Source organism: Cervus elaphus, chromosome 8, assembly GCF_910594005.1.
Source record: "Cervus elaphus chromosome 8, mCerEla1.1, whole genome shotgun sequence".
In the NCBI taxonomy this organism is placed as follows: Eukaryota; Metazoa; Chordata; class Mammalia; order Artiodactyla; family Cervidae; genus Cervus; species Cervus elaphus.
This window is the reverse complement of record NC_057822.1, coordinates 33,939,212-33,956,593: the sequence shown is the minus strand read 5'-3', so window position 1 is coordinate 33,956,593 and position 17,382 is coordinate 33,939,212.

The following is a 17,382-nucleotide window of genomic DNA, read 5'->3' as shown; positions in this document are numbered from 1 at the left end:
CCTGTTTTTGAACTTGACTTTCAATAGTAGACATTAGACAAGCATATTACTGTGTGATGATAGATAGATGTTAGATAGGGAAGAATATGGGCTATATGGGCAATGGTTGACACCAGGAATCATAAGGCTAGGAAACTTCTCCTCTGAAACAAATCTGGACACTTCATAATCACTCTATGGATTATCATCCTTTTCAGAAATGAAGCAACCAAAGTTAGGTGTGCTTCAGTAACTTGTCAGGGGTGGAAGAGCTAGTATGACTTGAACCCAAGTCTTTAAACAATGGAATCAGTGCTCTTTCTACTATATCACAGGGCCCTGTGTTCTTCTATCTTTTAATTGTTCAATTCCATGGCATCTTTCAGCCATTTTCCACTCTCACGCCCTCAGAGAAGTCTCTAAGTAACAAAACTAGAGCAACTGTCCCAAAATACAGGTTAGAGAGGAACCGAAGGATAAAGAGCCATGGCATTTCCTATGGTTCTTTGCACTTCATGCTTTGTAAACAGCACCAACCCAGACATAGTTGACAGCTCTTCTTGCTCTTAAGAACTGGGAAGTGATGAGCCTGGAGAACCAGAACAGGACCAAAGGCTGTACCCTCAGCAAACAACCACACAGAAAAATGAGTGCTTGACCTTAAGCTTTGCACAATGTGAATGATAAATTCCATCTTGATTTTGGCTATCTCGCAATTTTACAAATCATCTAAAAGTGCCCAAAGAAAGCAGTCTTTGATATCTTCTAGTAACACTCAATTCGGTGAAAAAATACCAAATATTCAAATTGTTGAAACCTTTTCACTTACCTCACTGTAAGCTTTTATACCTTCCTTTACAAATCTAAGGCATTTATTATCGTTTAGAGCTATATCTTTAGCTCATTGCTATTAAGATAAGATTTCATATGTTGCATGAAGTTATACCAAGCTGGAACAGAGAGAGGGCTTTCTTGTCCCATTAAAAGTGATCTTGTCAAACTGCTTCTCACATCTGCTCCAAAGCTACCCAAACCCAGAGCGAACATCCTCAAACCAACTAACAACCATACAACTCACCTAATATCATATACACAAAACAAAGCGATACCAATTCAAACCAACCAACAAATGTCCACAATATCCACACGTCCTAAACAAAGCCACTGCATCAGACATCAAATGTCTCCAAACTAACCACCTAACCAATCAACCCAATACCCTGCCATCCACACATACACAAAACAACTAAAATACTATTCTGGACAAAATATACAAAGAACTAGATGACATCCCAAGAATAAAAGTGAGTCAAGAGAAGAATGACCAAGAGATTAGCTATTTCAAATTTAACGTTAGAAAACCAACTCCTCCCAAAAAAGGTCATAAAATAAAAGTGTGTTTTAGAACCTGTTGTTTTCATGATTTGGTCTGACTCTATCATACCAAATTATCAATATGAAATTTTCCTTAATTTCATAGTAACTGACAAGGAAAAAATCTGAAATCTTCGTTATGTCTGATTTGTTATTGATCCTAATAAGACACTGTAAAGCTTTACCATTTCCTGCACATCAGTTTCCACAATCCATAAAATCCAGATAGGTTCAGAATAAATAAATTAACATTTGTAATTTTTATATTCTGCTTTAGCAAAAAAGATATAAATCATAGAGACTATAAAGGAAAACATATAAATAATAAACATTTGTATAAAATATTTAATAAGCTTAATTTCTAAACTGTCCCTAAATATTATTTTCAACAAATATTTGAAACAAACTTTAAAAAGGTGGCAATAATAAAGACTACTTAAATCTATATTTTCTCCATTTAACCACCATATAAAAAACTGACAGCTCCTCATCTAGATCAATTAAGTTGATCATCTTACAGCAATCTGAAATCTAAAAAACTTGTGATTTAAAGCACAAGTCATATTAACTGTTCTTAGTGGGTAATATACTAGTGGTTACCCTATCTAAAATATGAAAAACAGGTATAATCACAAATGAATTTTATTTCCAACCTGATAGACATTTAAAAAACAAAAGAACAGCATCCTTGCATATGTTCCCATATTATACAAGGTTAGCACGACCAGTAGCTTGTACTGTACCTGTTTAAAATACAAGATTTATGAGAAAAACCTCTGGGAATGACCCCTGAAATGTTTTCTATTTTCCAGACAAAAGCCAAGATGTATTTTTAAAAACTCAACAATGGATATTTACTTTGCTAGCCATCAACTTGCTAAATTTTATTATTTCACCTTTTCCCTTTTCTTTCTTCCTTCTTTTATTTAAAAGAAGAAATGTACCTGTATTGTACAACCTGCTATTTAAACACTGGTGTACTCCCATGATGCTCCTAAACAGAATGTGGAAGAATGATAATAGAATCACCAGCAGCAATAATAAGACTCTGGTCATTTTCTTTTTTCTTGAGACCATTACCTTGGATGCTGCATCCCTCCATAATTTCTGATAGTTTTAGAGATGGGAATGGTGGCATATCAAGGAGAAATTAAATTTCATCATTTTGGCTTTAACACGTACGCTATAAAAGTGACAGCTTGGTGCACTGTAGCTGACAGTTCCCATTAACTAGAAGCTAATGTTGCAGAGTCAGTCCAAACACTGAGTCACGGCCTCTGGCTGCAGGAAGGTCCCCTTCATACTAGGATTCTCACACCCCCCCATGGGAAAGAAAAGCTATAAATATTTTCCACTAGTTTCCTCCTCAAAACGATATAATGAATATTTACACATTGGGACCCTTTTCCTATCCTGAATCTTCTTGGAAAAACACCTCCACTGACACATTTTATTGGTCTGAGCAGGTGACTCAAGCTAGCCCTCCTTCCCTTCAGAGTAAAGAATAAGCATATATCAGGGTTTAGGTTTCGGCTTTTGAATCACTGGTAAAACAATAAATAAAAGGTTAGGAAACATGTTTTGAACTTTTACACAGATTTTTGTTCTTTTTTTTTTTTTAATTGCAAGTTGATGAGAAAACAAGTACCAGGAAAAATTGGCTAAAATATTTTTTAAACTTTAGAAAATGTATGTGTCTTAAGGAATAATTTGAATGAGACTTAAAAGACAAAATAAATGCTAAACTGATTGACTTAATGGAAATTGAAGTACAGGAGACTATCAAAAGAAAAATAAGCCCCTTTTAAAGTTTATACTCATTTAACAAGTTCTTTTTTAATATTAGCTGTTGGCCATAGGTTCTGTGAGTTAGTATGTGTATATGGTGGGAGGGGAGGGCGGTGCAGATGGTACAAAGACCCAGTCAGTGTTTACAAAGTGCTCACGTTATAATTAAGGAAGCTCACAAGTCACAAGTTTTCCAGAAAAGAGCATAGATGTTAACAGCAGAAACATGAGCGTATGACTGCTTAGGGCCAGTTCCATACATTTACCGAGTAGGCAACCTCGGGTAATCAGTTGCTTAACTCTGGGCACTCTATTTTCCTCCTCTGTGAAATGGGAATAATAATAGGCCTAGCTGAGTTTGAGAACAAATGAGTTAATATTTGTACAATACTTAAAATGGTGCAAATAGTGACACAATAGTATATTTAATAATGTCATTGTTGTGCTGTTTCTGTGCTGCATGTGTGCCCAGCCATGTTCGACTCTTTGTGGCCCCATGAACTATAGCCCACCAGGCTCCTCTGTCCATGGGATACTCCAGGCAAGAATACTGGAGTGGGTTGCCATTTCCTCCCTGCGGGAGATCTTTCTGACCCAGGGATCGAACTTGAGACTCCTGTGTTTTCTGCACCTGTGGGTGAATTCTTTACTGTTGCACCACCTGGGAAGCTGAAAGCATAAAGGAATATATTGATAAAGTAAAGATAGCTCTTGCCTTCATGGGCCCCACTGCCTACTCAGGAGGAGAAACATAAATAATCTTTAAATTTCAAAAAATGTATGTAAGCAATTGTAACATCCAAGCTATGCATATATTACCTTGGGAACACAAAGGAGAGATGTACCCAACTAGAATAAGCTGAGGGGATTGAGGAGCGTCCAAATGGGTTCACAGAGAAGATAAAGCTTCCCAGGAGACGTGAAAGACAAATATGATTTCCCAGACAACAATAGTTCCAGTGGACTCATTTGAGCATTTTAAGTCACCAGCATGTATCACAGCCATGTGTGAAATACTTGGCATATTTGACTCTTAGAAAATATTTTGTTATGTGTGAACTATAAAGTACACCGAACAGCAAGAAGGTAGAAAGACAGGCTGGCACCAGGTGATGGAGGGCCTTGTACAAAAAGTCTGGACTAGATTGTGTCAGTTGAGGGTGAACTTGAAGAGTTATAAGCAGGAAGTGTTTCGGTAACGTTTACATTTTAGAAAGATTACGGAGTTGGATTATGAGACTGGCAGTAGTGATGTAGAGATCAGTTGGTTATTTGTATAACCAAGGGTGATGCAAAATCAAGGGAAGAATTCAAGTAACTGAAGAAAATCTACAGAACCAACTTCATGGTTAGAGTGATGAATGTGAAATAAGAGAGTGAAAAAGCTGGCTTGAAACTCAGCATTAAGAAAGCTAAGATCATGGCATTCAATCCCATCACTGCATGGCAAATAGAAGGGGAAAAAGTGAAAGCAGTGATGATATTTTTGGGCTCCAAAATTACTGTGGATGGTGACCACAGCCATGAAATTAAAAGATGTTTGCTCCTTGGAAGGAAAGCTATGACAAATTTAGTGTATTAAAAAGTAGAGACATCACTTTTCCAACAAATGTCTGTATAGTTAAAACTATGATTGTTGCCAGTAGTCATGTATGGATGTGAGAATTGGACCATAAAGAAGGCTGAGTGCAGAAGAACTGATGCTTTCAAATTTGCTGCTGGAGAAGACTCTTGAGAGTCTCTTGGACTGCAAAGAGATCAAACCAGTCAATCCTAAAGGAAATCAACCCTGAATACTTATTGGAAGGACTGATGTTGAAGCTGAAGTTCCAATACTTTGGCCACCAGATGCGAAGAGCTGATTCATTGAAAAAGACCCTGATACTGGAAAAGATTAAAGGCAAAAGGAGAAAGGTGGCAGGGGATGAGGATATCACCAACTGAATGGTTATGAGTTTGAGCAAACTTGGGAGATAGAGGAGGACAGAGGAACTGGGCAAGCTACAGTCTGTGGGACCACAAAAAATTGAACATGACTTAGCGTCTGAACAACAACAAAGACAGAATTATGAGAGGGGAAGAGTCAGGCCTGATGGGGTAGTCAAGGGGAAGCCAAGGGGAAGGCAAGGCTTCCCTAGTGGTCCAGTGGTTAAGGACCCACTTTTCAATGCAAGAGCTATTTGATCCCTGGTGGGGAAACTAAAATCCCACATCTTGAAGCAAAGCTTGTGTGCTGCAACAGAAAGCATATGTGAAACAAAACATGAGCCTGCATGCCACAACTAGAGAGTTCGTGAACGTCAACAAAAGATCTCACACAGGGCAACTACGTCCTAAAGCAGCCAAATAAATAAATATCATTTAAGAAAAAAAGTTTTTTCAAAAAGGTTGAATCTCCAGGTCTGGCTTGGGGACTGGCCTGATGAAATACTTTTCTCTAAGACAAAGGATATAAGGGAAAGCAACAGTACTACAAAAATATAATGAGTTGACTTTCCTTTGAGGTTGAGGTCTAGAATATATGCTTAAAGTCAGAAAATAATCCTAGTCTGGGATTTGTGTTCAAGATCCAGTTCAGGCAACATCATCTCTAATGATCTTCCTTGAAATCCCACATTGACTTAAATGTTGAATTTCTATGCAGGATTGTAAAGCACAGGATAAGTTTATTATATCACCTACAACGTGATGTTGCAATTTTATGTTTATACTTATATCTCTTCTTTTATTCATTCTCTTACTTATTCAAAAAATACTTTTAATATTTATCCCATGTTACACAGACTAGATGCTAGGAATCCCCTGTAAATAGTACAATTGTGATCATCACCCTCCTAGAATATTCAGCTAACAGGAAAACCATATCCTCAGTAAATGCTTTTTAAGTTGGATGCAACAGATTTGAGGATCATGAGTATAAATGGTATTGATATCCTGAATGTGGATAAAATCTTTTTAGAAAGTAAAAGATAAAAATAGTCTTATGCTGAGTGAGGAAGGGAAATCCCAATACTTAAAAGTAAATGAACTCAGGAAGGGTAAAGAAGAGTTGCAAAAAATAAAAGAAAGCTGAATCCAGGAGAAGAAACAGCATAAAGTTATTTTTTAATCCAAGGAAGTCCAGCTTCAATGAGTGAATAACTGTCAAATGCTGCGGAAATAGGTCAGTGAAGAAGATGCCTGGGTGCACGCTAAATCACTTCAGTTGTATCTGACTCTTTGCAACCCCATGGACTGTAGCCCACCAGGTTCTTCTGTCCGTGGGATTTCCCAGGCAAGAATACTGGGGTGTGTTAGCATTTCCTCCTCCAGGGGATCTTCCAGACCCAGGGATCAAACCCAGTCTCTCCTGAGTAGTCAAGTGAATTATCAATAACGCCACCTGGGGAGAAGTCTATAGAACACCAGTTAGACTTGGTGCGGTGGACAGACTTTGATCTCCATGAGTGCCGCCCCCTGGTGTTACTCTCATGAATCTGTTAGGTTATATAAAGAGTAAAATTAAGGTTACTAATAAAATGACCTTTAGAAGGGATATTATCCTGGATTATAATTGTGAGCCTAATCTAATCATATTACTCCTGAAAACAGAGATCTTTCTTCAGTTGGTAGCAGAAAGAGTGGCAGAGCTATTTTAAAGCAAAGGATTCCGCATAAGGTTGTTGCCTTGAAAATGAAAGGAGTCACTTAAAAAAAAACAAAAAAAAAACAGAAACCTCAGTACTACAACAACAAGGAACTGAATTGTTCCAATAACCTAAATAAACTTGGAATCATCCTCAGCATTTCCAAATGAGAGGCCAGCCCTGATGACTCCTTGATTTCAACAGAGAATCCTACTAAGCCAGGCTGTGCCTAGACTTCTGAGCCATAGAATTGTGAGACAATAAACTTGTGTTATTCTAAGTCACAAAGTATGCAATAATTTTTTAGGATAACTGTTAGGGAAGCAGCTGTCGTGGGACCTACTGTTTCTCTCCAGGATTACACCATCAGTGTCCTGGGTCTAGAATGTTCTTTGATATGGAAGGTAAGTGTGGAGCTGCTGGAGGGCCCTAGATTTCTTTCTTATTAGAAGAAAATCTCCCATTGTTTCTAGGTACACAATGAACTTCCTTGTATGGCTTACATGTGTGTATTACAGGCTTCCCAGGTAGCCATAGTGGTAAAGAGCACATCTGCCAATGCAAGAGATGTAAGAGGCGCGGGTTTGATCCGTGAATTGGGAAGATCCCCTGGAGGAAGACATGGCAACCCACTCCAGTATTCCTACCTGGAGAATCCCACGGACATAGGAGCCTGGTGGGCTACAGTTGATAAGGTCGTAAAGAGTCAGATGCTACTGAAGCAATGTAGCATGCATATGTGTATTCCATGGCACCTGACCAGCACCACCAGTATATCTGTCCTCATTAATCCTTAGGTAAAAAGATCTTAGCCTATCACATGTAAAAGGCACTTGCATTCCAATGAGCTTGTGTTGGCAATCAGGAGGGACCCCTCTGACCATGGGCACACACTTAAGACGTTGATCCTGCTGCATCTCTTCTGTCTATGATTAAATATTATTCTACCCCTTCTACCCTTCTTGGTAACTCCAAACCCATAGAAGATGGAGTAGGCTAAGGTCTGTGGACTCCTACTTTGAGTGGTTGCCATTATTAACATCTTCATAATTCTCCTTCCTTGAGATTGGTAGCTGGATCTTCTTGCTCTGCAATAGCAATGTGTGTGTGTGTGCTAAGTCACTCAGTCACGTCCAACTCTTTGCGATCCTGTGGACTGTAGCCTGTTTAGGCACCTCTATCCATGGGGATTCTCCAGGTAAGGATACTTGAGTGGGTTGCCATGCCCTCCTCCAGGGGGTCTTCCCAACCCAGGGACTGAATCCAGGTCTCTGGCATTGAAGGCAGATTCTTGACCATCTGAGCCACCAGGGAATTGGTGGCTATCAGGGAATTGATTGGTATCTACCAAAATTTGCAATAACAATAGAAAACTAATATATCTTGTGCAATGATTAATTTAATCTGTCAATTTGACTGAGCTAAGGGATGCAGGAGAAGCGGGTGACAGAAGATGAGATGGTTGGATGGCATCACCAACTCAATGGACATGAGTTTGGGTAAACTCCAGGAGATAGTCAAGGACAGAGAAGCTTGGCGTGCTGCAGTTCAAGGGGTCACAAAGAGTTGGACACGATTTAGTGACTGAAAAACAACAAAAAGTGATGTCCAAGGGCTTCCCAAGTGACTTAGTGGTAAAGTATCTGCTTGCCAATGAAGGAGACACAAGTTTGATCCATGGGTTAGGAAGATCCCCTGGAGGAGGAAATGGTAACCCACGCCAGTATTCTTCCCTGAAAACTCCCATGGACAGAAGAACCTGGTGGGCTACAGTCTGTGGGGTCACAAAGAGTTAAACATGACTGAGCATGATACCCAGACAGCTAGTCAAATGTATTGGACTGACCAAAAAGTTCATTCAGGTTTTTCCATACATAACATCTTAATAATTTCTTGGTGTGGCTTGAGAGTGTCTCTGGAAGAAACGATCATTTGAATCAGTAGACTGAGTAAAGATCACACTCACCAACATAGGCAGGCATTATCCCATCCATGAGGTCCCAAAGAGAGCAAAAAGGCAGAGGAAGGGCAAATTCGCTCTCTCTGCATGAGTGAGACATCCATCTTCTTCTACCCTCAAACCTCAGTGCTCCTGTTTCTTGGATGTCCAGAAACGGACTCAATTATACCACCAGTCTTTCAGGTTTTCCAGCTTGTAGGTGACAGACCATGGGATGTCTCAAACTCCATAATCCTATGCATGCTTAGTCCCTTCAGCTGTATCCAACTCTTTGCAGCTTCATGGATTGTAACCCACCAGAATCCTCTGTCCATATAATTTTCCAGGCAAGAATACTGGAATGGGTTGCCACTTCCTCCTCCAGGGGATCTTCCCAATCCAGGATAGAATCTGCATCTCCCATGGCTCCTGCATTGGCAGGAGGATTCCTTATCACTTGAGCCACCTGGGAAACCCCATATAAGCTAATTCCTGTAATAAAACCCCTCTTATATCTTATTATATACATATATATAATAGAATACATCTGGAAACTGTGAGTCAATAAAGGCATAATTCTGAAAACGCCTTCATTGGTCTACTGAGGCCAAGAGACCACCCTGATTTAGGAGAGGATGGGAGATTGTGGAGGTAAAATAGCATTTCCCTTCATAATTTCTTTATTCATACTAATTTCTTTTATGATTTATGCATTTTTATGTGACAATTTATAAAGATAATTTGTTGAATTTTATACTCCCCCTAAAAATACATTCCAATTCAATGAGTTTAAATCCATTTGCATATTTGATAAACATTTCCCTAATCTTTCTCTAGATAAATAATAAAAACTGAATCTAACAGAACAAATCCAAGACCAAACTTCAAGGATCAAGATAAATTTCAAAATCTACTGCATTTGTTGTATGCTTGCTAAATATCAAAATGTTTCAAATGAGATCGTCAGTCCTTCGCAGAACCCGGTATCAGTTCAGTTCTGCTGCTCAGACGTGTCTGACTCTTTGCCTGAATCAAGGCAAATTGAAGTGGTCAAATAGGAGATGTCAAGAGTGAACACTGACATTTTAGGAATCCGTGAACTAGAATGGACTGGAATGGGTGAACCTAACTCAGATGACCATTATATCTACTACCATGGGCAAGAATCCCTTAGAAGAAATGGAGTAGTCATCATAGTCAACAAAAGATTCCAAAATGCAGTACTTGGATGCAATCTCAAAAATGACAAAATAATCTCTGTTCATTTCCAAGGCAATCCATTCAATATCACAGTAATCCAAGTCTATGCCCCGACCAGTAATGCTGAAGAAGCTGAAGTTGAATGGTTCTATGAAGACCTACAAGACCTTCTAGAACTAACATCCAAAAAAGATGTCCTTTTCATTACAGGGGACTGGAATGCAAAAGTAGGAAGTCAGGAACTCAATATAGAAAAATGCAAAATTGAAAGGACTCTTAATGTACTTTGAAGCAGATTTCTTTTTACTTGAATTCCTCGTCTTTCCTTTCTCATATTTAAGTAAATAAGAATTATACTGACAATTTTCACAGAAAACAGATAAAGTACTTAACTAATTTTAATCTATGTTTCAAGCTATAGTTAACTCCAAAATTGTAAGAATAACTAACTCTGAAATATGTTTTCATATCTACTTATAACATATATATGTGGGCGTATATGTATATACATGTATATAAAGTGCTACATATGTGTGCATATAATTCTTTGGTAAAAATATAAAAATCATGTTCCAGAAAATGTTTCTTATTTGTATTCAGAAGATTTGATATAATGCCAGTTTAAAAGACATTTATTAATTTAATTCTTACTATGTGTGTAGCTCTCTCTACTAGGCCACAAGGGGTAATATAAAAATACAGTCTTTGCTCTCCAAAGTCCATATTTTATATGGAAATGCAAACAAGTTTTGTAAATATATGCACAGGATTATCAGATGGAATTAATGTTAATCGGCTCATCATGTTTGCTAAGATGGCCCCAGAAACAGTAGAACTAGTATGTCTAGCTGTTTTGCATGCAGAAATGGGTCATCATATTTCTGTTTTACATGATTCAACAGCTATTACAAACCTTGCTGCTATCTATGGGTTCAATTGAATCAAACAAATACGCTATAGGCTAAATGTGATATGTTCAACCCTGAAGTTTAAAACCTACTCAAGGGCTTGTCCTTAAGGAGCTGAGTCCCAAATGCACACTTCAACCAAGGAATATTTAAGCAACCATTAAATCTTTGCATGTTCTTTTTTGTGTGTTTTCTTTTTTTTTCTCATGTAATTATACTTTAACTGATAATTACACCCACATGACATATAACTTGGAAGATGTTTGTCATCTTCATATCAATTTAGTAAATAAAATTGGCTTGAAAAATATTGCAATTTTTTATAAAATTGAATTCATTCTACTTTATGTTTAAATGTATGTCTATTTCAATAATTTAGAAATATAAGAGATAATTGGTATGGTGTATTCTTAGAAATGATATTATGATCTTAAAAATACTTAAAGTCTAGAATGTGGCACATTATTTACGCCTACTCCATGTAATTTATGAAACATTTTTCTCATATGTGTCTTTTTATGTAATTTAACCCAATTTAAAACAATTTATAAATAATTTCCAGAAACAAATATCTGGTATGTACAAACCATTAGATATTTTCATCTACACATATACCTTTAGACAAATCATATTTTATTTTATTTTAAAAGCTTTATTTGTTACAGATTATCATTATGTTTATAAGCATACTATTGTTTATGACTTAAAGAATAATGCCAAATGCAAAGAATATTTTGCATTCTTAAAAAATAGTTGAAGTTATTACCTTGTGCCACATACTTGATAAACTTGGCAATTTAAATTTTATGTCATCTTTAAAATAAATAGCTGAAATTTTCATTGTTAAATAATTCACAAAAGTTTCAATAAACAACTTAATCTGAAACAGAAGGGAAGGCAAAAAGCTATTTGGATGCTCTGACCAGGTAGATTGCTGAAAATAACTTTTTGATGAAACTACTTTGGCTTGACGACGACTCCCTTCTTTTTCTTTTCCTTCTTCTTCTTAACAAAGCAGCCATTGTAGACAGTCTATAAAAGTATAATGTCGTTAGTTTTCAACATACAGGTATATTTTACCCTTGAAGGAAAATAGCAAAAATAATGTGTCATAGAAAACAAACACATTGCTTTTTTTTTAAACTAAAAATAATTTGAGAAACACATTTGCCTGCACTCAGGTCAGTATATCTGTTTGACTTCTTCCGTGTTTGTGCACCCCTTTATTAAACATCTAATGCAAGATGAAACATAAATTTTCTAATATCAATGAGAATAATTTGTGCCACTCTGCAAAGTTTGTAAATTTCAAGGTTATTTTTTTTTCTACTTCATTCCTGACATTGAATAGATTAGTATTTCTCCACACAGAAAAGCATTAAAGTCAACACTAAGCTTACCAACGGTCAGCTTATATTTTTAGGCGATACCTTTCTAAGTCAGAAATAGTCTATTTTAACTAGAAATTTAGCTAGAAATCCATTTTAACTAGAAATCCATCATAATCACATATTGCTTCTCTCACATTTCTACCAAGAACAAAAATACAACCTAGCCAACTCATTTGCATTGTAATCTAATTTTGAAATTACTTTATCAGTGCAATAACACATTCAATAGAGCTTTTGTCTTATTGATGAAAAGAGAATCTACTTGGTTAGGGAGTACATAACATTTTTTAATTAAATTTGTGTTATTATTGTCCTAACACTCAAAGGGCCAGGTGATGGCAATGTTCCATGGAGGAAAATAATACTGCTATAATAACAGCAATAGTCATGAAAATTTAATAACATTTTCACTGAGACATGATGACATAATAATAAATATCATTATTTAGGCTGCTTGGATGAAAGAATTAAAGTGATCAACAAAATATTTACTAAATAAAAGATACTTCTAGAAATTGGGGGTACAGAGATGGGCTAAATAGGGCTCATTCCTACCACCTGGTTGAAGAGACAGATCTTATATGAAAGTGAAAGTGTTAGTCTCTCAGCCATGCCCAACTCTTTGCAACCCCATGGACTGCAGCTCACCAGGTTCCTCTGTCCATGGGATTTTCCCAAGCAAGGATACCGGGGTGGTTTGTGATTTCCTTCTCCAGGGAATTTTTCTGACCCAGGGATTGAACCTGGGTCTCTTGCACTTCAGGCAGATTCTTTACTGACTAAGCTACTGGGGAAGCCCTGGATCTTATACATACAAACATAAATAACAGCAAGGTGGTCAATGATGAGATGTTTGTGAGTCATGTTATTGGGCAACTATTATTTGAAGAGGCTTTTGGTGGTTCAGACGGTAAAAGAATCCACCTGCAATTCAGGAGACCTGTATTCGATCCCTGGGTCAGGAAGATCCCATGGAGAATGGAATAGCAACCCACTCCAGTATGTCTGCCTGGGAAATCCTATGGACAGAGGAGCGTGGCAGGCTACAGTCCATGGGGTCGCAAAGAGTCAGACACGACTGAGCAACTATTACTTACTTACTTGAAAAGAAAGGGAGTGAGCAGAGATTCTAAGCAGGAAAGGATGCAGCTATGAAAATATATGTTAAGATGCTGACATGTGGACTGGAAAAATGATACAGACTATTCAAATAGGAGGTCCACGTGAGCTTATGCTGGAAAGGTGGCCTCTGCCAGACTATTGAGTGTTTCAAATGTCCAACCAGGGAGAGAGGAATGTGTTGTCTAATAATTTGAATATGCTGCTGCTGCTGCTGCTTCACTTCAGTTGTGTCCGACTCTGTGCGACCCCACAGACGGCAGCCCACCAGGCTCCCCCGTCCCTGGGATTCTCCAGGCAAGAAAACTGGAGTGGGTTGCCATTTCCTTCTCCAATGCATGAAAAAGAAAAGTGAAAGTGAAGCCGCTCAGTCATGTCCAACTCTTAGCGACCCCGTGGACTATAGCCTACCAGGCTCCTCCGTCCATGGGATTTTCCAGGCAAGAGTACTGGAGTGGGGTACCAGTGCCTTCTCTGACTTGACTATGACCATATGACAGTTTCAGTGGGAATTTAAGGGGGCTGAAGGAGGCCAGCGTTATTTTTCTAGGAAGAATCTGTAGGATTCAGTGACTGAAGGAGAGGATAATGGAATAGAGGGTCAAGGATAACGTCAAGGTTTTAAGTATGAGTAACAAGGAAAATAAAGACATCATTTTTCTGTTAAAAAAAAAAACCTTAAAAGTATTTCCCTTAATGTACAGTTAAAAGTTCCAACAGAAAACTTACATGAAATTCACAATGAAAAAAAAATTACTCCAGTTACGTCAGTGATTATGTCAAAACAACCACAACTTTAATTGATAAATATTGACAATGATGGTGCTATAGTGACAGTGTGTATGAATTGTGCTTCTGATTGTGCATTTACTTATCTCTCTTGTATTTAAGTTTAAAATTTCTACATGTAATGTTAAACATGTGAACTTACACTGCATTTTATATAATGCATAAGAACATTTATAAGAATTCTATGCATTTCTGAGAGTTTAGCTAATCATAGAATTTAAACTACATTTGAGCACTTAATTAAAGGTTTGAAAGTTTTAAAAAGAATGAAGATGACTGAACCATAATTAAAAATCCTAAGAAACCTAGAAGGAATGCTTATCAAACATTAAAGGAGGAATAAAATAACTCTAAGACCATGATCAAGAAGAACAGAGAATAGTGAGGAAAGGAAGAACAAATAGAGATTTAGAGAGTGAAATGCCTTCAGATCAATCAAATAGCAATAACAGATGTGAAGAGTCATCAAGCTCAAACAAATGTGGACGCTCAGAGCTCAGGAAGTGTGTTAAACCCATAAGAAGTGCAAGACAGGGTATAGGGGACAGAGTTAGCATCAAATAAAGGCGATCAGATTTAAATAATAATGGCAACCCACTCCATTATTCTTGCCTGGGAAATCCCATGGACAGAACTTGGCAGGCTACTGTCCATGGACTGGAACACAATTGAGCGACTAAGCATGCATCAATGAGGCATTCCACAGAATAACATATATTACCCCAAGTGTAACATATATTACACCTGTTAAGCTTTAGCAGGCCATCCAATCTGAATAAAGATAAAATTACTTTTCTTTGGATATGGTTTAAAAAACTACACAAGAGAAACTACTAAGAGAAAAGTGAGTTTCATTTAAAATATAGTTAAAGAATTTCATACTTCTTGTCTTGTGAAGAACAAGTCTTCTACCATTACAAAGTCTGCACTGACTTTTCTCAAAGCCAGAATTTATCCTGGAATTAGGTACAAAATAACATGAGATAGTCTTTGCATACTGCTTCATTACAGAAATAAATGCCCTGCATTGTTCTCAAAATCTCAAGAGTAAATAATAAATCTACATAATACCATGAAATAACTTAGGCACTTAATGGTTGTTAATGTGAGTAAAATATATGTAAGATACATAGACAGCATGTATCTAGAAGATACAGTAAATGACCTCAAAACTAGGTGAGTCTGGCTTTTTTGAGCATTATTTTACTGTACTTTGCTCTTGATCACAAATTGCTTGATAGTGTCTAGTATGAAGAAGTCATCCAGTAAATGCTATAAATTATTATATATGTGACTCCAAGATTTACAGAAACAGTGACAAATGGTTGTAATTGTAAAAGCTAAAAAAAAAAAATTACTCTTGTATATGTAGAGCAGATTTTCCTGAAGTGAAAAGTATTGGTCACTCTGTCATGTTCGACTCTTTGCAACCCCATAGACTGTAGCCCTCAAGGTTCCCCTGTTAATGGAATTTTCCAGGCAAGAATACTAGATTGGATAACCATTCCCTTCTCCAGGGGATCTTCTTGACCCAAGGATGGAATCCAGGGTCTCTTGCATTGCAGACAGACTGTTTACTGTCTGAGCCATCATGGAAGCTCAGATTTTCCTAAAGGGGCTGACAATTTGTGAAGCCCGTGTAGGGTCAAGTTCAGTTCAATTCAGCTCAGTCACTTAGTCATGTCCAACTCTTTGCGACCCCGTGGACTGCAGCACACCAGGCTTCCCTGTCCATCACCAACTCCCGGAGTTTACCCAAATTCATGTCCATTGAGTCTGTAATGCCATCCAGCCATCTCATCCTCTGTCCTCCCCTTCTCCTCCCGCCTTCAATCTTTCCCAGCATCAGGGTCTTTTCCAGTGAGTCAGCTCTTCGCATCAGGTGGCCAAAGTATTGGAGTTTCAGCTTCAACATCAGTCCCTCCAATGAACACTCAGGACTGATCTCCTTTAGGATGGACTGGTTGGATCTCCTTGCAGTCCAAGGGACTCTCAAGAGTCTTCTCCAACACCACAGTTCAAAAGCATCAATTCTTTGGTGCTCAACTCTCACATCCATACATGACGACTGGAAAAACCACAGCCTTTCTAGATGGACATTTGTTGGCAAAGTAATGTCTCTGCTTTTTAATATGCTGTCTAGGTTGGTCATAACTTTCCTTCCAAGGAGTAAGCGTCTTTTAATTTCATGGCTGCAGTCATCACCTGCAGTGATTTTTGAGCCCCCCACCCCAAAAAAAATGTCTGCCACTGTTTCCACTGTTTCCCCATCTTTTTGCCATGAAGTGATGGGACTGGATGGCATGATATTAATTTTCTGAATGTTGAGCTTTAAAGGAAAAGTAAAACTTTGTCACCATTTCTATTTTTTTATATACCTGAACTTATAAAGGTATTATAATTCAGCTTCATAAGTTTATTTTAATTCACACACCTTCAGGACAGCTAATTTTTCTTTTTGCTAACTATTCTTGAGTTGTTGTTTTAAGAATCTATGAGTCAAAGCTAACTACTACTTAAATTTTTTCCCTCAAACCTCAGGCTTCTGTAGAGCTAGCTCTCCTAAAACACAGAATTGAAACTCAATCTCAGCCATCTTCTTTTTTGTTCCTGAGCTTCTTAAATATGATGGACAAAATCATCCTTTATGTATTTTGCATTGTGCACATGCTTAGTTGCTCAGCTATGTTCAACTCTTTGAGATCCCATAGGCTGTAGCCCACCAGGCCCCTCCGTCCATGGCGCTTTCCAGGCAAGAACACTGGAGTGGGTTGCCATTTCCTTCTTCAAGGGATTCTTCCCAACCCGGGGATCGAGTTTGGCTCTCCTGAGACTCCTGCATTGGCGGGTGGATTCTTTACCTCTGCCACCTGGTAAGCCCATATTTTGCATTATTGTATTTTCATTTAGCTTTTTACTAGAATGATCATGATCTAATTTTAGAGAAGAAAAGAGGATGCTGATGGCCCCGCAAAGCCCTAGAAAATTGAAGTATTTCTAGAGGTATGTATATGTGTGTGTGTAATAGCAAGAGGTAGACATCATCCTAATTGACAATACACCATATGCATTATAGACATATTTATAAAAGCAGAAAATTTGCCATGAGGAATGCCAGACATTCCACAGTATGTCAGTATTATATATTTAAATATACTTTATTGATCAGATCACCAGAAGGTAATTTAAAATTATATGTTTTGATCTCTCTTGGGCTATAATCAGGAGTTCCATGTGAAAAGGAAAACACAGACAAGGTGTAAGGGCTG